At 37.9% G+C, this 21,683-nt stretch overlaps 1 long non-coding RNA gene across 1 annotated transcript in view; it reads right to left on the bottom strand.

Moving 5' to 3' along the window:
• LOC132224900 (uncharacterized) overlaps positions 1-21,405 on the bottom strand; it is a 165,831-nt gene extending 144,426 nt beyond the window's left edge. Inside the window, exons 1-2 of the long non-coding RNA XR_009450759.1 lie at positions 20,917-21,405; positions 3,833-3,898 (exon numbers count right to left, since the gene is read on the bottom strand). This is a non-coding gene — a long non-coding RNA (uncharacterized LOC132224900). The remainder of the gene's footprint in view (positions 1-3,832; positions 3,899-20,916) is intronic.
• Between the last annotated feature and the right edge of the window lie 278 nt (positions 21,406-21,683).

Raw genomic sequence — 21,683 nt, 5'->3', positions numbered from 1 at the left:
ATATGAACGCGATGCTCATGAAGGGTGCCAGATTGAAAGCATTGGAGTCTGAAGTCATCCGGTTATGCACTTGGCTGGTTCCAAGTTACAGAGAGATGCTTGACCTTGAATGACCACCTTGCAAGAAGGAGAAAACATACTGTTTTGCTGAACTTCAAGAGACTTACAGAGCAGCAGCATAGCAGTATCCCAAAGTTAAGCATTTTTATCCAGTAAAAAAATGAGACTGTTAACTAAACTTCTACTCAAATCTATTTAGTATAATGCCAATACTGGTGTGCATGGGAGATGGAGTGGTGGTGGTAGTAGTGTTATGATACGCAGTTGCTTTAAGATAAAAAAATAAGTAAATGTTGCCCAGCTGACATGGCTCAGTGGTTGAGCATCAGCCTATGAACCAGGAGGTCACAGTTCAATTCCCAGTCAGGACACATGCCTGGGTTGCGGACTCGATCCCCAGTGTGGGGCATGCAGGAAGCAGCCGATCAATGGTCCTCTCTCATAGATGTTTCTATCTCTCCCTCTCCTTTCCTCTCTGAAATCAATAAAAATATATTTAAAAATAAATAAATAAATGTCCTATTACCAAAGCACCAAGCCACTTAAGCAGCAATCTTTTTAACAACTGGTGTGTGTGTGTGTGTGTGTGTGTGTGTGTGTGTGTGTCTGTGTGTATTACAACTTTTCCCTTAATTTTCTAAAAATTAAAGAGTGAGCAGGAAAACAGTTGGAGCTATCCATCCCAAAGTTTGTATTATAGAATAAGTAAACCAAGGCTCAGCGTGGAGAAGTTACCTAAGGAGGACCATATTCCTTGTGTTAAGACTGGGAGTAGAGCCCAGGTTTACTGATTCAAAAGCAAGGACTTTTCTACTACACCATGTTGTCTAAGGGAGGAAAAGTAGCTCTTCTCTGAACCTTTTAAATATTTGGAGCCAAGCACATTCAAACGTGTGCATTATTTTGGCCTCTTAGGCATTTATCCTCCATTCTGATCTTTTTTTTTTTAAATACATTTTATTGATTTTTTACAGAGAGAAAGGGAGAGAGATAGAGAGTTAGAAACATCGATGAGAGAGAAACATCAATCAGCTGCCTCCTGCACATCTCCTACTGGAGATGTGCCTGCAACCCTAGTACATGCCCTTGACCGGAATCGAACCTGGGACCACTCAGTCCGCAGGCTGACGCTCTATCCACTGAGCCAAACCGGTTTCGGCCATTCTGATCTTTTCATTCAAATTATGATAGGAAAATAATCATCTTTCACACATTTAACCTTCTTAGTATGAAAAAAAACACCTTTCAACTTAATATTACATAGCTGGCAGAGTCACAATTCCCAAGAAAATTATTTTCATAAATGATACAATATGAAAAAATCTCAACTTCCTTCCTCAGTGTCTTTTTTAATCTGTCATTTTATTTTCTGATCTTACACATTTTTTTCCTATAGTGATCTGAATTTCTTGGCAATGGTATTCCCTTAAAGGCAGTACCTCTAGAAGAATGGCAAAGTTAAAACTGACAAATCCAATTTAAATTCCCATTACGGACTAATATCAATTAACTGGAACCCAATTTTTAAAAAATCTTTAATGTATTTGTACTTGTACTGTATTTTTTGAAGGGCAATGCAAATTCCAAGATTTTAAGGATTTCATTTTTTATGTAATTTTATTGTTTAACATACTTAGAGAAAGTATCAAGTGATTCTAAAAATTCAGATCAGCCTTTGCCTTTTTTTCTAAATTGGGATTACAATTCTTATGTGTAGCACTGCCAGATACAGGTATCAAGGAATGGAAGGGGCCGGGGGAGGGGAATATCAATGCTTTGTATTCCGTACTTACTATAGGGACTTCACATTGACCAATACTTTTAATTAGAATGAAGACCAATGAGGGAAGTCCTTCAGGTGACTTAAGATTTTAATCATAGTTGACCTTTTAACAAGGAGGTTTTAACTGCATGGATCCACTTACCCACGGATTTTTTTCAATAAATCGAGTCAGCCCTTTGTATCCCTGGTTTCGGTTTCGCATCCGCAGATTCAACCAACCGCAGATGTGAAAACGGTTTTCGCATTCCAAAGAGCAGTTTCCCAACCTTGGAGTCCCAGCCACTTGGAGAAAACAGTTTTCCCTCTGGGTCTATTGAATTCCTGGATGTGAAGGCAGACTTTGGTTAAGTTTGGGGGGAGTCAACTATAAACTGATGAACAAAAACATATCCAGCGACAGAGAAGCATCGATCAGGCCGTCAAACCTCTGAGGGAAGGCAGGAGAGGTTGGGGGTGGGGGGGGTGGGGGGGAGGGAGGAAGGGGGAGAGATCAACCAAAGGACTGGTATGCATGAATATAAGCCTAACCAATGGACACAAACACTAGGGGGGTGAGGGGGGATAAGGACACATATGTAATAATCAATAAAGAATGAAAAATGAAAAAAAATTATATGCGGAACTTTTTATGGTTTACTGAAATTTTAGTTACTTATGTAGACTCTTATTTTTAATATATTTTTATTGATTTCAGAGAGGAAGGGTGAGGGAGGAAGAGAAACATCAATGATGAGAGAGAATCTTTGATCAGCTGCCTCCTGAATGCCCCCTACTGGGAATCAAGCCTGCAACCGGGCATGTACCCTGACCAGGAATCTAAGCAGTGACCTCCTGGTTCATAGGTTGATGCTCAACCACTGAGCAACACCTGCCAGGCACTTATGTGTACTCTTAATAAATTTAATTGCACAGTACAAAACATCATCCAAAGTTCAAGTTGTAAAAATGCAATAATGGAAATAAGACAATAGGAAAACTTTATTCTAATTATCACAATTCATACAGTTTTGCCCAGCAGTGTCCCAGAGGCAACACAAACGATTAAAATGAGACAATTTTCCCCAAATTACCCTCAATTAATTTTGGATCATTTTCAATGAAATGTAAACTTGAAAGAAAAAGAAATAGTATAATTAATAAAACTAATCTTCTTAAGGTCACTACCACAGGGCTCTGACTTAAGTCCTACACATTTTAAGTTTGGTGTATCAAGATTTATATGCAGAATTTTGACAGTATGCAGGGGGTAGGGGAGCCTAACCACCCCTCGTTGTTCAAGGGTCAACTGTAGTCTGAAAGTCCCTCCATCTTGCCACATTTTCTCACATATTCTATCTAACATAGGGGTGAATATAGAAGCAATCACTTTCTCAATATTCCAGGTTAATTCTGTCTACACTGGCACATTTACCAAAAGATATGGCACTCAGTAGTTGCTCAATAAATATTTACTGAGTTTATGGATCAATAAATGAATGCAGTATCATGACAATAGAGATATTTTACTTCAGACTTTCCTAAAAATTTAAAATATTCATTTCAGGAGGCAAGTATTTGGTTTGTCAATACAATTATCTGAATGGTAATATTTTTGCCATTGATAAAGAGAAATGCCATGTTTCTTTTGCAGCCAATGAGAACTACTAAAAGGTTCTACAAACATCCTCATTGGCTATTACTGTTTCCTTGTACCCTGCAGATACTCCTATTAGTCAAGGAGTAGCTGTATGAGGAAAAGGTCACATAATCATTCAAATACATAGCACAACCTCCATACTTGGTTTTGCAAAGACTAACAATTATGGAGTATAGACACAAGCTTATCTATACAATAACCAAATAAGTTTTTAAAGTTTAAAACAATGCAATTACATTTACTTAGCACTCAATAAATATAACAAAATATATCAGTGGAACATTTCATTCTTTTCACATTATATAGCTATGTGTTCAATTCCCAAAGTAAATTTAATTGCAGAATGCACTTACCTTGGTAGATCCAGAAGTATGAGAATCAAAAAGGAGACAGCTGAATAAAGGTCACCCTTGTAATTCCTGTAAACAAATTAAGCAATTAGGCCAAATTATCCTTCAAACATGTGTACAAGCAAGTCCAAAACAGTACTTATGAGGGAAAGGAAGAGACACATGTGGGGTGGGGGTGGGAGTGGGCATGGGAGTTGTGAATATGACTTCATTTTATAATTCACAAGGAATAAAAGGGTCAGTTTCTTTAAAAGTCTGTTTGAAACTGCAAACAATTATATTAACTATGTTGCTAATAGAGAATTTCTTAATTATAGATGCGCATACCTACAAGACTATGGAATTCTCACCCACAAAGACTCTCCCAGCTTATTTTCGCTCAATATCCTGCTCACTTTGAGATGAAAAGCCCACAATGTCAGGAAGTTTTCAACAATGTAAACAATTTATAGTAATTGTAATTCCTTATATTAAGATAGTCTTTTACAGTTCACAAAAATGTTCATATACACATTTCATTTAATCCTCGAAAGAACCCTGCTAAAAGATTAGGAGACTGAGGCCCAGAGAGATTAAATGGCTTACACAAACACACATACATGAATAGTGGTAGAGCCAGGACTAGATTCCATGTCTCCTTACTTTTGGTTTGGTCATGTTTCTAATGTCCCACATTACTTCCTTTATTTAAGTTACAAAATTAACTACAGTGGGGTCTTGACTTACAAGTGTCCCGACTAACGAGTTTTTTGAGATACCAGCTGTCTCTCAGCCAATATTTTGCATTGAGTTGATAGAGTAATCTGAGTTAACGAGCTCCTTAATGAGCTCCTTAACGAGCTCGGTCTTGGAAGGAATTAAACTCGTAAGTCAAGGCCCCACTGTATATGTTTCCATATGCCACCCTTGATACTGGACAATAGGGCAGGAACTGTGCCCTATAATGATCCCCACTAATTACTCAACTTGAGAGATACACCTCTCTGATTTCTATAGTGTCACATAGTTTTAAATATGTGTGTGGTATGTGTGTATTGATATATATTATTGACACAGAAATATGTTAACAATATATTGATAAATGAAAAAGTAATTAGAGTATGAGTTTTGCTTAGAAAAATATATATGCAAAATATATCATTCTCTTCTTTCTGTGTATTTGTATTTTCTAATTTTTCTATAATGAACATGTATTACCCATATATTTAAAAAGCTGTATGTTTTAAATTCTTCAAAAACCCATTTTAGAAAAGGCAATTAAAGTGGATAAAATAAAGGAAAATGAAAACTAACATTATAATATATTATGGTTGGCACTTAATTAACTTTATGGCCCCAACTTATCAATCAAGTAATCTCAAAACCTATTTTTCTAAATGTTTGAGGCAAAATCTCAATAATAAAGGCAACAATTTAAAATGTACTCATAGGCCCAGCTGCCGTGGCTCAATGGTTGAGCGTTGACCTATAAAACAGGAGGTCATGGTTTGATTTCCTGTCAGGGTACATGCCCGCGTTGTGGGTTCAATCCCCAGTGTGGGTACAGGAGGCAGCCGATTGAAACTCTCTCATCACTGATATTTCTCACTCTCTCGCCCTCTCTTTTCCTCTCTGAAATCAATAAAAATATTCTTTTTAATTTATCCACAGTAAATCAAGAGACACAGTAATATCTAAATACATTTTTTAAAGTAGGCCAATAACAGCATTGTCACCTTTGACAAAGATCACCAAGGTGACCTTGTAATGACAATACAGTATTATATTATTACTAATGATCTCCATATCCAATACACTATATATAAATCATTCATAATAGACTGAAGTGGTGCTCTTGATTAGTTGCAATCTAATTGCCGATGTGCATTTTCATCACTGTTAATGTTTCTCACAAAAGCCAGAGTTCTGCTCAAGTGTTCCATAATGGGACTAAGAATCTTTCAAGGGAAAGCATTTCAGAAAATACTTGGGTCTCGACTACAAAAAAATACTTCTGGCTCTTTGGCCACATATACCAGAGTAAGTCTGTAGAAACTGGCTTCATATTCATCAATCTGATTCTGTAAAGAAGCTAGCAAAAAAATGCTATAAAAAATAAACTGCCCCATATGCAGCATTTGCCTTGGTGAGATACACAGAGGGCTTAGAAACAAAAGGACTTTAAAATAGCATAGCTCTTCTCTGCTCACTTCTCAACTGCCTTCAAACCATTAAAAGGGTATCTCCCATTTATGATTAGAGAAGGCCAGTTCATACATTGATCTATATAAGATCCCCCAGGTTACTTGCCATCATTTACCAGTTTGAGATACGTACCACTTCCCTCACCTTTTACCTCTATTTGACTCAAGTATTCATTTCCAAAAAGAGAAACTGTTGGCTGTCTTAATACTGCATGTGGGCTAGCTATCATTGAAGAAGAAAAAAAGCTAGATTGTCTGACAGAACTATCATCGAATGCAACCAAATAATGCATACTAGAGGCAAAAACAGCAGAAGCCACACATGTTAGAAATGCATCTCACAGAACTGACTATTAGTTTTGGAGATAGGCTGGAGCCTGCAAGCCAAGTCCTAAATCCAAACCTGAACAGCTCATTAAGAGACCCAGAGTTTCATTAGTCCTATTGCTTCTTGTTTGGTCTTACATAGAGAATAATATTCTACATCCTTCAGTTCTCAGCTTCCTAAAATGAAACTATCATCTGAGCTTGGCTATGGAGATGAAATGCATAAGTTGGAGGTGAGTGGAAGAAGGGTCTAGAAGTCCGGTCCAAAAAAATATATACATATATGTGAATATGCATAAATATGTATATAAATAAATATCTCAGATGGATTTTAAAAGTATAATTTCTACTTGATTATAAAATGGCATGTTTTTATGTGTTTTTCAATAATTACTCAATTATATACTAATTATAACTATAACACCTATATTAACACTATTATTTTCAAGGGACTTTGGGATTCATATGGGTCACTTTATTTTACTAATGAATATATTGCTACACACACTTTGAAACCTCTAATGCTATTTTTCTAATGGGACATTTACTCAAAGACCTTGTAGAAAATAATTGTGTTAATAACAGAGACAGTTTCCCCATTACAATGATCAGTGCTCTCAGACAATTAATGCTATAACATTCTGTATTGTCACTATCTTCCTCAGGGCCTAAAGAACTTCTAGGTTCACATTAAAAAAGCTTCAGCTTTTTTTCCTGGCAATATGGACATTTCTAATGATGAGACCTGCCAAAACTTGTCAATGCTATTTTTCTTCTTTTCCATTAGAGGTGACTGTGGCTGAATAGCCAAGTAATCTATACTCTAACTTCACTTAATTGTTTTTACTACATGGCATGAAGGAATCTAGTGAGTAATCACTTCTGTTTTACATGAAGCAAATTGCTAGTGCTTTCCACAGCAATATGAAGAAGACTTAACTAACCTAATCTCCCTTAAACGTGTTCAAATCCTGACAGAATAAACTCAGCCCTCTTAGGTTTGCCAGTGAGTGAAGAGTAGATTGGATTCAGAGAGATGCAAATAAAAACTACAATGAGGTATCACCTCACACCTGTCAGAATGGCTACCATGAACAAATCAACAAACAAGGCCCTAACTGGTTTGGCTCAGTGGATAGAGCATCAGCCTGCGGACCAAGGAGTCCCAGGTTCAATTCTGGTCAAGGGCATGTACCTTGGTTGTGGATACATCCCCAGTGGGGGATGTGTAGGAGGCAGCTGATCGATGTTTCTCTCTCATCGATGTTTCTAACTCTCTATCCCTCTCTCTTCCTCTCTGTAAAAAAAATCAATAAAATATATTTATTAAAAAAAATCAACAAACAAGTGCTGGCAAGGATGTGGAGAAAAGGGAACCCTTGTGCACTGTTGGAGGGAATGCATACTGGTATAGCCACTATGAAAAACAAAATGGAGTTTCCTCAAAAAATTAAAAACTTCCTTTTGACCCAGCAATCCCACTTCTGGTAATATACCCTAAGAATTCCCAAACACCAATCAGAAAGAATATATGCACCCTGATGTTAATTGCAGCATTATTCACCATAGCCAAGATCTGGAAACAGCACAAGTGCCCATAGCAGATGAGTAGATAAAAAAGCTGTGGTACATTTATACAATGGAATACTATGCAGCTGTAAAAAAGAAGAAAGTCTTACCATTTGTGACAATATGGATGGACCTGGAGAGTATTATGCTAAGTGAAATAAGTCAGTCAGAGAAATACAAATACCATATTATCTCACTGACATATGTAATCTAATGAACAAAAATAAACTGACAAAGGAAATGGAACCAGAAGCATGAACACATGGAACAGACTGGCCAGTCCCCAAAGGGAGGGTAGTGGGCGATGACTGGATAAAGAAGATGAAGGAACATATATGCATATCCTATGGACACAGACAATAATTTGGTAAAGGCCAAAGAAGAGGGAAGCAGAGGAGGGAGGAGGGAGGCAAAAGGGGGGAGGGAGGAGGATTCCTGCAATAATGTCAACATTAAAAAAATTAATTAAAAACAAGAATAGATTGGGTCAATAGATCTCAATTTTTTTCTGTCTGTACACCTCTTTAGACAGAGAACCAGTTGGCCCCAGTTACAACTGGCAAATTCCTCTCCTTCCAGTACCATCTTTCAAGGACAATAGGTTTATCCTTCTTATTATTTATTACATAAACTTCACTTCTAAGGTGGTAATATTTATTTCTGTGGGGTTTTTGTTTCCTCTTTGTTTTGCAAATGTATTTTTTCTGTAATGAAAGTTATAAAGATTTATAATTGAAAATCTGAAAAATATTAAAGGAATAAAGGAAAAAAAATCACCTATTACTCACCCCTCAGATAATCATTTCAGAACTTTTGTGCATCTTTTTCCAGTCCTTTTTTCTTTCTTACACATTGGGAATATATAATTTTGTATCATGCTTTATCACTTGATAGGATAACATAAACATTTTCCATTTATCATACAATATTTGTAAACATCAACTTTAATGGCCATAAAATATTACATTGTCTAGATGTACCATAAATCACTAGCAATTCCCTTGTTGAACATTTAGGTTCCTTCATTTTTTCCTCCATTAGAAATAAAGCTTGGTGAAAATCTTTGCAAATAAAGCTATTTCTGTACCTCACATTATTTCTTTAGGACAAATTCCCAGAAGTAGAATTACTGGGTCAAATGGTATGAGCATTTTTAAGGCTTTTGCTGCAAACTGCCAAATCCATGGTAACTAACACTTCATCATGTCCTTATTATTCAGTCATTTATTCAACCAACACTTACTAAACACCTACTATGTATATGGCAGGCAATGTGCTAGGCAATAGGAATGCAATAATAAACAAAACCCACACAAAGTCCATGCTCTCATGGAGCTAATATGCAAGTAGAGTTGATAAATTATAAATAAATTATAAATAAAGTACAGTGTGATGCTAGGTCATGATGAATAAAAGGAGGAAAAATAAAAGTGGTTAAATGAACAGAAAATGAAAACTCATGATAGGACTCCTTACATAGGATGGCCAGGGAAGACCTCTATGATGAAGGAATATTTGATCAAAGACCTGAATGAAGTGAGAAAGTAAGCCTATAAAAATCTTAGAGAAAATTCATTTCGGGCAGAGGAAATAGAAAGTGCAAAGGCCCTGAGAGACCAAAATGCATGGTATGTTTAAGAAACGAAATGGAAGGCATTGTGTTATAAGCAAGGTATATTGGGGAGAATGGTAAAACATGAGGCCCAATAAACAGTCATGGACCAAATCATGGAGGGCCATGTAGGTCCTGGTAAAGATTTTTTTAATTATTTTCAAAATTTTATTTTAAGTGTGATAAGAATCCAGCTATTGGAGGGCAGAGAGTTGGAGAATCCAATTATCTTATTTATATTTTAAAGGATTACCCTGGTTGTTGTATAGAAAATTATGGGGCAAAAAATATATATGGTCATCAGTAAGAGGCTATTTCAGCAGTCTAAGTGAAAGATGATGGTGGTTTGATCCAAGGTATTAATGAAGAAATGAGGAGATAATGATTCAGAAAGAGTATATGGTTTAAAGATAGAGTCAACATTTGTTAATTGTTTGTATGAAAAAATAGTAATCAAGAAATTGTCTAAGGTTTGAGACTTGAACAATTGCACTGAGAATGATCTTACAAAACAAAACAAAAAAAACCTTGTGTTTATCGTTTCTCATTTGCATTTATTTTAATTATTGAAAATTGAGTTTTTTCCACCTTTACTGGCCATTTTTATTTCCTTTAATGAGGCATTTCATTATTTTCTGGTTTTCCTCCTACCTCTCAGACCTTATTCTCACTTGCTCTCTTTTGAAGACTCCTCTTATTTCACCAACCTCTTAAGTTCAACGTTTCTCATGATCTCATCTTTGCTTCTCTTACTCTATATATACTCTCTAGGTGAACTCACCTTCCTATTGCTATGATTTCAACTACTGCATTGACTAATGACACAGAGATCTCTACCTCCAGACCTGATCTGCAGATCTGTAATTTCCATCTGTCACAAACCCACTTCATCTGAATGTCTTAATGGTATCTCACATTAAAGAAATCCAAACCTGACCTCATTATCCCCACCAAAACGGATTTTTTCTTCTATGTTCCTTATATTGCTTAATGACATTACCTTATTTACCAAACCAAAAGCCTCAGTCACTCCTCTCTCCCTCACACTCTATATGTAATCAATCCCCAAGCCCCACTGATGCTAACTTATGAGTGGCTCTCAAATTTTTCTCTTCCTTTCCATCTTTATTGTCACTGCCTCTGGTTCATATCCTCATCTTTGGTAACAGTTTCAACACAGCCTCTCAATGTCTAACTGCTACTACACTTACTCCACTTCAATCCACTCTTCATACAGATGTCACCCAAAGTTGGTGACCCAACCCCCTTCCCCACCTTAAAGTCCCTCATCTAATTCAATAGACTGCTATAAAGTAGTACATTGTATGATTTTGGATAACATTAGAAAAACCACCGTTCTCCAGTCTAACTCTCCATGCAGGAAAACCCTAACACATTCATTCATTTAATAAATATGGTCTAAGCATCTTCTGTGTGTCGGGCACATAGAAGTAAAAATAAGACATTATCCCTGAACTCTATTCCCCAGAACTGGATAGGAAATAAAATTCTGGGTTAGTACTCTCCATTGCTAATTTTGCCTTGTGTCCTTTTATAATCTTCTGCCATGTGGAATGCAGTTATTCATGTTCTCCAAAAAATTCCTAACTGTTCTTTAAAAGCCAATTCAAATGACATACCCTTTATGAAACCACTAGTGCCCCAGTGCACAGATTCGTGCACATTGAAAGAAAATTAATTAGAAGGTGGCTGGCAGGGTGGGACTGGGTGAGATGGGCCAGACATGCCCTGGAGCCAACCTCTTGCAGTCCCTCCTGGTTGACTGCACATGGGGTGGCACCGTGGCTGGAAGGGCGTCTGTGGAGTGAGTGGGGTCCCTCTGGCATGTGGGATCCCTCAGCCTGGCCTGCAGGGATCAGGCCAAAACCAGCTCTCCGACATCCCCCGAGGGGTCCTGGATTGTGAGAGGACGGTTCTTGGGTGACACACCCCGGAATCAGGCTCCCTCAGCTTGGCAGCTCCTGTGTTGAGTGTCTGCCCCTACTGGTCAGTGCACGTCATACCTACTAGACCGGTCAGGTGGTTGGACGATTGCTTAGCCATATATATATATATATATATATATATATATATATATATATATATATATCTACCTTTGAGCTTCCAGAGAATTCTAAATATCCCTCTTCCAGAGCATCTCTTATATGATAAGAATATGTTTTTATGTCTGCCTCCTTCACTAAGTGGTTATGTGGGTTTTTTATGGCTTTTTATCTCTGGGTAAACAGAGGAGTTTAAAGTTTTGGTGAATGAATGAATGATTGAATGAACAGATGAAGTTCTTTTCTTCATGAAGATTGTTTTATGATGCACAACCAAAACCGTGCAATACTAAAGTCTTTGGGGGGTGGGGGAAGGCCCGTTCATGTATCTTGGGGTCTTTGTGTAAAACACCTGAGACTTCAAGACCTATTGCACTACAGCTTTGTGTAAATGTTGATTCTTTTTCTGCCTTTTCAATAACAAAGCAGCCCCAAGGATTTTGCTAAATGTCTATCGCAGCTTTACACATTTTCTTAAACATCTTTTATTCCATGTTTTATAGAAATATATTGTTAAAATTTTCTTTATTCCATGTTAAATTACCCTTAAATATATTTCTCTTGCACTGAATTCTAATTGTTTACATTAAAATTACCTCACTTTCACAAGTTGTCCAATGTTTCATCAATGCAATATCTCAAACAGAGGAAAAGAACAAAACAATGAAAAAAATGTAGCACCCTTGTGTTAACACTTCATAGATTCACAACCAAAAATAAATGGTATCACACCTAAGTGTTGACATTTTATTAGACTAAACATAAAAGATAAATCACAAATGCACTAACATATGGATATGTGCACAGAGTAAATCTGCAATAAACAGAATCAACCCAGGAAATAGGTGTGTTATTTTAGCTCCTACCCAAGATAATTGAAAAAATGTATGAACCAAAAACAATATAAAGAATAATATTTCACATTATACTTATAATTATCTAGTATAGACATAAAAAATTGGTCAGATTTGGGAAAAGAATATAAATCATAACCAGGTAGCTCAGTTGGTTAGAGAACTATCCCCATATACCAGGTTGTGGGTTTGATCCCTGGTCAGGGCACCTACAAGAATCAACCAATGAATACATAAATAAGTGGAACAACAAACTGATGTTTCTCTCTCTCTTTCCCTTCCTCTCTGTTTAAAATCGGTAAATAATTTTTAAAAGAAAAAAATTAAAAATTAATCAATCCCAATATTTCAGTGAATGGCCCAGAGCTTCCTTTCTCATAAACCTATATATTACCTCAAGTCTTGGAAACAGTTGAAATAACGAAAAATGAAGTAAGGGAGGGAAGAAGGAGGAGATAGAGGAAGGAAGAAATGAGAGTGATTTTATTCATATGTCAAGGCACAAGAATCTTTTTAAGGCTAAGTGATAGGCATCAGTTAGCCAATCAACTGCATAGCCTTCTCCTTTTAAGAGGTTACCCGATCTCATTAGTGAAATTAATACTATCTTTCCAAAAGGAATTTCCTATTTGACTTGCATAGTGATTCTGTCAAAGCCTCCCTACGTAGCTCAAAGCACTGAACACATAATGAGTCAAAATCACAAAATTTTTTTCTTCAGGCACAGAATAAGCAAATAGGTGATATACTTGTATGTTCCCATAAGTGATGCTTGCAAATCCATGTCAAAAATGTACATATACTTTTCAATAAATATTCCTTTAGCAAAAAATCCTATCCTCACACACATGAACACAAACATATTTTTGGGCTAATAGAGCAGGAGATTCCACTCAAATGCTTGCAATTAAGTAGAGCAGCTTGAAAAAAAAAAGCACTATTTAAAAGAGGGAGGTATTGCATAAAGTATAAATGTAAGATGTTGATCAGAAACATTTTGTTGTTAGGAAGTGAGTTAACCAGGAACGTTTCAGGTCTAGAAGGCTTCCAGTCACTGAGTGGTTTTAGTGTATTTATACACCTCTATATTTAAGCACAGGCGGTAATTAGCAAGATTGAGACACCTTTAATAAGGCATCATCATAGGTGCAAAGAATGTGTAGCATAAGATGAGTTCATTATCAATAACTTTCCTGAATTAATCATCTCTTAGGACATTTAATTTTAAATGTACCTGAAAAAAAACCTGGATTATTGAGATAGGCCATCTGTGGTATCTTTTTCTAATTTCTCTGTACAACTAAAGTTTTCTTAAAATGTCTATATACAGCTGGGACACCGGGATTGCAATATCTAATAAACCAATTGTCCATATAATCTGGCACCTTCTCTTTGACAGGTGTCTAAACCAGATAGAGGCATTAGAAGTAATATAAACACTTAAAATCAACCAATTATGCAAAACAATACAACTGGGAAATTTTCTCCTTTACCTTAACTAGTGATCAAATTTTCCCTGAAGTATGCAAACTAATAGCAATGTACTTCTTTTTTGGCTGCTTTTTAAACCTTCATTTATACAGGCAGCTAAAAATACTAAACTGTGATTCTAAACATTAAAATGAAAATGGATTTCCTTTGATGTAACCATATAGGAATTCTACTAAAAGTGAACCGCACCCCCCCACACACACACACACACACACATCTGCATCAGCATTCTGAATATTTACAACACCATTTATCTAAATAGAAAAATTGAAAAATAAATATGTAGTAATTTCGAAAGGAAAACTAAGACTATAACTCCAGGACATCATTTGAATGAACAGTCAAAATTCACCGATCAGGTATTTGGAACCCTGCAGACGATTGACTGATTTTTTTCTCATTGTACATCCAAATGCCAAGCATCTGCTGAAAGGTTAGAGGAAATCGACATGACAAAGAGGATAAGACACAGATAGATACTAGGAAATCTACATGTTCAACAATAACAATTGACTAACATTTTCATATTTTACTCAGATATCCTGGTATTACATAGATAGAGCTTAAGTAATAAAAATAACCCAATTAACTAAATATATATGCAATTGAATACCCCAAAACTGGATATTGATGTCAATATTCCCTAAAATGTAAAAATAAAAATATAATTTTCTTAAACTTTTAAATCACTACTTCATTCTATCTTTAATAATTCCATCTGGGATATTTATAATTTGAAATTCTAGGCACTTTCAAACAGAAAAATATCTGGTGACATATAGTGTAGATGTAGACTTAGATCACCATTATTTTTTCATTACTAAAATCCTTTTTGGGAATCACTTTTTCTTAGCCATAATATAGAAATTTGTTTACAACTATAAATTTACAAAAAATATATTAGTTTCTTGAGACCCATAGCTGATAATATTACAAAGGTTTTCACATGGACTGCAATTCAGCTTGTGATTCCAAAATTCCATTTTGTAAGTTTTAATCAGCCACAAAAATGTTAAAACGGCCCTTGTTGGTGTGGCTCAGTTGGTTGCAGCATGGGCCCCCACACTAAAAGGTGGCAGGTTCAATTCCAGGTCAGGGCACATAATCAGGTTTCAGGTTCCATCCCTGGTCAGGGCATATACAGGAAGCAACCAATCTATGTTTCTCTCTCACAGCAATAGCAATCTCTCTCTCTCTCTCTCTCTCTCTCTCTCTCTCTCTCTCTCTCTCACACACACACACACACACACACACACACACACATTCTCTCCCTCTCTCTCGCCCTTCCTCTCTCTAAAATCAAATAAATAAGAAATAAAAAGTTAGAACAGAATATGAGAAACATTAAAAGGCGATTTCCTCATTGTCAACTACTTATCAACTGACAACTTTAGTCAATTAAAATTAAAACAATCAGAATGCTTTATGGTGACAAGTGAAATGAGTGTTACAGATTTTAAAGAAATGTATTCAAATTCATTTGGTCTCTGCAATAAAAATGTGGGGCATATGTAGTTTAATACAATTATTTTTATATTTGAAAAGGAAAAATAACCAATCCTCCCAGAAAATTCAAACATCATTTACACTTTATTGTGATCACTAACTAGGCTTCCTCAAAGTCTACGGAATCATAATTTGAAAGAATATATTTTTTTCAATGAAATAGCTATTATGCAACTATTTACAGCTATGAATATCCTCATAGAACAAAAATGCTCTGTAGCATATATAAATACCAATAGGAATACACAAATCAAACCTCTATTTCTGTGATTATTTTTAAAGAACTGCTTGAGTAGGGACAAAGAGGGCTGCAGTAAAATTCTCAGGAAAATGACAAAGATGGTACTGATTTTTGTTCTGCTTAATCATTTGTTGCTTGCAAATTCAATTCCCCAGCCTTTTACAGTTACTTTCAGGGACCAACAGGCTGGCATGAAATTAAATTAACAAGCAGGTTCCCATCCTGAATTAGTGACTCGCAGCTGTCTGTCCCGTCTAGTTTCCATGGCAGTAGAAGAATAGGTAGAAAATGAGGTGCAGGAAATTGTAAGAAGCCAACATATCAAACTCTTTAAGTTGATTTCTTTAAACGGATGAATAAGTACTGGGGGAGAAGGGGGGAGGCAGAATTGAAGTTAAAGTTCTTAATTTCCTGGCTTGTTGAAAAGGCCAGTGTGTTTTTGTTTCTGTAATTGCTGAGGGATATGAGTAACATCCCTTATACATATCATACAAAGCTGTAGATTCAGGATGACATTTAGTTCATTCGGTATTTTATAGTAACCCAAGAGTATTTAAGGTACTCTGCATGTGTTTTAAAGTGTTTCATTTTTTCTTTCTTTTTTGACAGAGGTATTAAAATTCGTCAGCCTATTAAATGACTCCAAAACATCCAGAGACTAAGTAAAAAATTCTCTCAACCAACCAGATGTTTGTTTGCATCAACCCAAACAGCTGGATGGTTGACGGAACTTTTCACTCACATATTTGGGCGTCACCTAGATACAGCCATAGAGACCTGTCATAACTATCCAGAAAAAAACATATTAATCTTGGCATATACCTACCATAAACAATGATAATAAGGCTCCAGGCATGAGCTTCACAGAGGATGATCCACTGATACAAAAAGAGATTATTTAACACATTTTCTTGTGTCCATTTCCCAATTAATTTCTCCACTCATACAGTTAGAGTAGGACGGGGAAGGAGAACCCAATATTTCAAAATCATTACATCATATTGCTAACATCATCCAAGAGGTAGTGGTTAGTTGGCATATATGCCATGTTTCACCATATGCTATTGTTTACCTAAAGTGGAGGCTTGGACAGGAAGTAAAATTCAGAATTTTTTTTTAAGTTGTAAATCATCCAAGATTATACTTCCAGGTCTACAAATGAGTCCTGACATTATATAATAACTTAATAGGCTTTATTTATCAGAGTCTAAATTATTTTCAAAATATTTGGGATCCAACATCAACTGTGAAAATATTTATTACCTCCAATTAAAACCAGTTTGTTTTGACTATAGAAATGTTATCAGTGCAACTGATATAAATATTTATTATATAATAATTTTCAGTTTATGCCATATAGTCCAATTTCTTCAGCCCTTTTTCATGGGTTCCAAATGTAAGCAATTGTGTTGGTCTGGTTAAATTGTACCACAGTACATCTAGCAAACTACAAAAACTCTATACATCATATAAATTGTCAGAGTAGAGTACTACATACTGAAGAGACACCTATGGTTGGACCATCAGGGTTGTTAGGAATAATCAAAAACTGTGTGAAACCTTTTATAGCATTCACTTGCTCAAGCTAGCTGGTTCTATTTGATATTTACTTTCTCGGTTCTAAAAAAGTCAATGGAAAACAGAAAGGAGTAGAAATAATACATTATTAATCCAGATTTCAGAATGTTTCACATTTTAGGGGAAGGAAAAATAACCGTAAGCTCCATTTAAAAGAGATTCTGATTTAATATGCAGAATATGCATATGATTTAAAGCAGTTATTGTATATGTGAACAGTTCTGAAATTTGATTCCTTTTAATTTTATTCTATTAGCAGAAGCTATATTTCCAGCTATGGATATATGCTATTGATCAGAATTGCTAAAAACGATCCCTTTTGATATTCTTCATCATTTAATGTACCTGTAGTTGTGCTAGTAATCCAGTTCAAACCTTTTTTCCAAATGGTAGATGATGGGAAATTTCTTTTGTGTGTGTGTGTGTGTGTGTGTGTGAAGTATGCACGGACTACTACTTTTGAGGGTAAATTGACAGGAAATTAAAGAAATATGTAATTTTAATAGAATTATGATACATGTTTTATATATGATGCATGGCATTCTCTTGAGATTGCTTCTAAGTGTGTGTATGTGTTTGTGTGTATATGACAGAGAGAACAAATAGGTGAGTGCTAAGAAAATGTTTTCACTTTTAAAAATTAATCACGGAGTCAAGTATTCAAAGTACTGGTCTTCTTTTGACCTCAGGTCAGTAGGTAAGTAAATAAACAAATAAATCACTTCTTTTGGAAACCTCGGGGAATTTATTAACCATAATCTATACCAAGCACTTGATAAATATACTTAAAGCTGAAAATAATAGACTTTCAGGAAAAGCGAGCTTCAAGCAAAAATTACATGGTTTCTAATTGCTATCTGTAACCCCGAATGGAATAAAAAATTTGTTATATTAATTAATATTGACCCTTCCTACCACTTCCAAGTTTTTAAAGCTGTCATGGAAAATAAAGATCCACACTAAGCCTTCTGTTTTCAGAGGCAACATATCAGAAGTATATTTTGCAGTTTGAAATTTTAATGTAATATTGTACTATCATACAGAATAAACTTAAATGTTTGACTGTTCTGCTTCAGCACAAATCTTTGTATTGAAGGCATCAGAAAGGTACAATGGCTGTCAGCGTTATTTACACATATGATAGCTGAATTCAAACAATGAGGCCTTTAGGGTATTCTGACTTCCAATTAGGCTTTTGAATGAGATGGTAGTTATGCATAATCTGATTTTACTTTTTAACACACATGTTTGAATATTTTGGAACCTCACTTAATCACCCTTAGAGCACAGTGATTCCACAAAGCATTCTTCCCTTCAGCCCCAATGTATAGTTTGTCAAGTGACATGACCATTTCTTAATTTATAATTGGGACTTAGAACTAATGGCAAATGATTCATGTATTCAAAAAATGTTCATTTTCTACTATGTGCCTGGCATTGTTCAGGGACAAGACTCTATAAGTTTTATTGTGCAAATTCTAACATTTCTTCTTAGAGTTGTTTTCTAGAAACACCTGTTTTTCTAAAAACATTCCAGGGGACAATCTGAAAACTTTTAAATAACATTTAGAGCATAGAATTCATTTTAGAAATTACATGACCCCTTTCGAATGCATCTTGTGACTCCCTTTTGTTAGCAATAAAAGGTTCCAACATGATTTTGGCATACTTGAAAGTTCTTAACTACCCGTTAAAAACAACTTTAAAATAGTAAATCACTCAACACACCACCAAAACAAAGTCTTATGAACTTGGACAAAAATGGCAAGACTGGGATTCTGCTTTTCCAGTTATTCATTTTAAGGGTCATACTATGCCTTATGAAAATTCTTTTTCCCCCCACATTGCAGATATGAAGAGCAAGGGGTGAGAGTGAGCAAGCAAGCCAGTGTTGGGTAATCATGGAGCAGAATGTAAAGCTGTGAATCTCCTTTTAATAAAAAAATAATAATCTTTCCTCCTTAGACTGTACTCTTTCTTGGCAGCACTGGAGTAACTTATGCTCCAAATCGAAAGTCTTTGGACTAAGAAGATGAACTAGGATATTTCCGCCGAAAGATAATAATAGAGAAGACATTTGCAATGTCTTCCCCAAACAGGTTAAGAGTACAGATTGATTCTCATGGTATAGTGTACCTGGTTTGTTAATTTTAATCATAAAATAACCATCTAAAATTCAAGGAAGCTGTCTATGACCCTTATCACAAATGCGATCCATTAAACGCTAATCTAACAGTTCCTATTAGAGTCCACTGGGGTGTTTCATTTCCTTTTGGTTTCTAAAACCGATGGTTACTAATTTTCCTTCTATGGAACCAGAAACTTCTTTTTCTATTTCGTTGGGTCACCTCAAATACACCTCCAGATTAACATCCCAAGGGAGAAAAGAAAAACTAGAAAGTTCAGGGCGTCTCCTATCCAATTGCTTCATATTGGAGATGTAGAGTTTTTCTCCACATATTAGCATATCGCCAGTAGCAGTGATGCAGATCAGCTGAACCAGAAGCTGCCTAGGGCAAGCTCGAGCAGCAAACCAGCCCCTGTCCCCGCCCCTACTCTCCCCGTGGCGAAATAGACTTCGAGACGGCAGGCATCTACGAGTGGAGTGAGATCGTCTGTCTCCGCAATTGTAAACAACCGGCTGCACTAGGTTCAGTGAAATGTTTAAATACACTCCTGACTGCAAACACATCCACTCACCAAGTCACGCCAACAATCTCCCCTTCTCCACCTCTAGGAAAAAGCATCCTGAAACTGAATTGGCAATCCGCCGGTTGTGGCGTGGAAGAGAGTGAGATTACATTTCCCCAGGCATGCCGAGAGGGTACTGGGCGCTTGGCAGGTGCGCTGGTCGCTGCTAGATTCCCGGGACCACGTTTCAGGATGAAATGTGAAAACGCACAAACCCGCACAGCTGAGCGCCTGGTAAAAGCCAACACCGACAGTTCCCAGGGCAGCAACTGCTGCGTAATGACTGCCTCTTTTGACAAAGATTGGGGTATAAGGAGGACGCTACCGGTGTGGCCCCAGACGGCGCAGGTTAGGAGGTCTTTAAGTTCTCCCCTCTCCCCGAACCTGGGCTCCCCGGGTGAGATTCGAAGAGAAATTCAGAAGCAAACAGGTACTAAAGTGGGTCCTAGCCCCTCGGTATCTTCTGAGAGACGGCATGAGCAGGACCCGAGTGGCCGAGCCCGGGGGCGTACGCTCCAGGTGGGAGAGATGCCCGAGGAGAGGCGCCCCCTAGTCTCTTCTGGGACCAAGGACCCTGTCCCCCGCGTCCAGGTCCACTTGTTAGAGCGCCTGGGATCTGCGAGAGAGCCCGGGCGAGGACACCCACCCCTTTCAGAACCGGAGGAGTTGGTGAGCAAAAGTGTCGCCTGAGAAGCCCAGGGAGCCCTTGAAGGGCAGCGCCCCCAGGGCTCCCTTGAACTGCGAACGAGGCCGACCTCCCATCTGCCCCGGGTGGCCCCGAGCCCCGAGCCCGGCAGGGACCAAAGGAAGAAGGAGCAGAGGTTCTGCCACCTCGGGCAGGACTCCCAGAACGGACACAGCTCGCCGCTCACAGCCGGGAGCGACCCATCCGCCGCCCGCAGCCTCGGGGCGAAGTTCGCCTGGAGTCCTTGGGTTGGGAGGAGGGCGAGTCAGAGAAAGAAACGCACCTACCTAGTCCAGGCGCAAGTTTCGGTGTCGTCCCCAGGTGCGGTCCCCCGCCCTCTTGCCAGGTGCTCAGCCCTGCCGGACGCTGCCTGCGCCCGGGACTTCAGGCTTCTCAGCCGGTTCCTGCGGGAAACGACTGTAAATCCACATTACTGTTCGAGCTGCCGCTCGCGCCCCCCCATCGCTCTCCTCCGGCCGGGGGCAGTGGTGCTCTCAGCCGGTAGCTGCCGAGGGCAGGGACCGAACCTGGCTACCACCACGCCTGTGGACGCCCGCTGCCAAGAGGGTGTTTGCGCCCGGGGTCGTACGTGTGTGCGAGAGTGTGTATACGCGTGTGTGTCCGTGCAAGAGAGAGTGTGCGTGTGTGTGCGAGCAGACGGGGTGAGCTCAGCCCCCGGGGCACTCGGAGGTGAACTCCGGGCAAAGCCGGAGCCTGCAGCGCTCCGGGGTGCAGGGCGTCTGCACCGCTGATGGCTGCGTTGATGTTGCCGTGGCCGCCGCCGCCGCGCTCTAAGGCTGGTCGCGGTGGTGCAAAAAAATGTTTCTCCGCTACTCGAGACCAAAAAACCTGCCCTGTCTACTGAGCATGCCCGGTTTGACAGCTCCACAGCCGAGGGTTTTTTTTGGTTTTTTTTTTTTTTTTTGGTTTTTTTCCCCCCCTTTTCCCTTTTCCCCAAGACTCCGGGTTTTAGCCGCAGCTGAGATAGGGCGAGGGAGAAAGAGGAGGAGGAGGGCTGAGGGAGCAGGTAGCGGGCTGAGGAAGGGAAGTCGAA

This window comes from Myotis daubentonii, chromosome X (genome assembly GCF_963259705.1).
Source record: "Myotis daubentonii chromosome X, mMyoDau2.1, whole genome shotgun sequence".
NCBI lineage: Eukaryota > Metazoa > Chordata > Mammalia > Chiroptera > Vespertilionidae > Myotis > Myotis daubentonii.
This window is presented reverse-complemented; position numbering and strand designations above follow the sequence as displayed.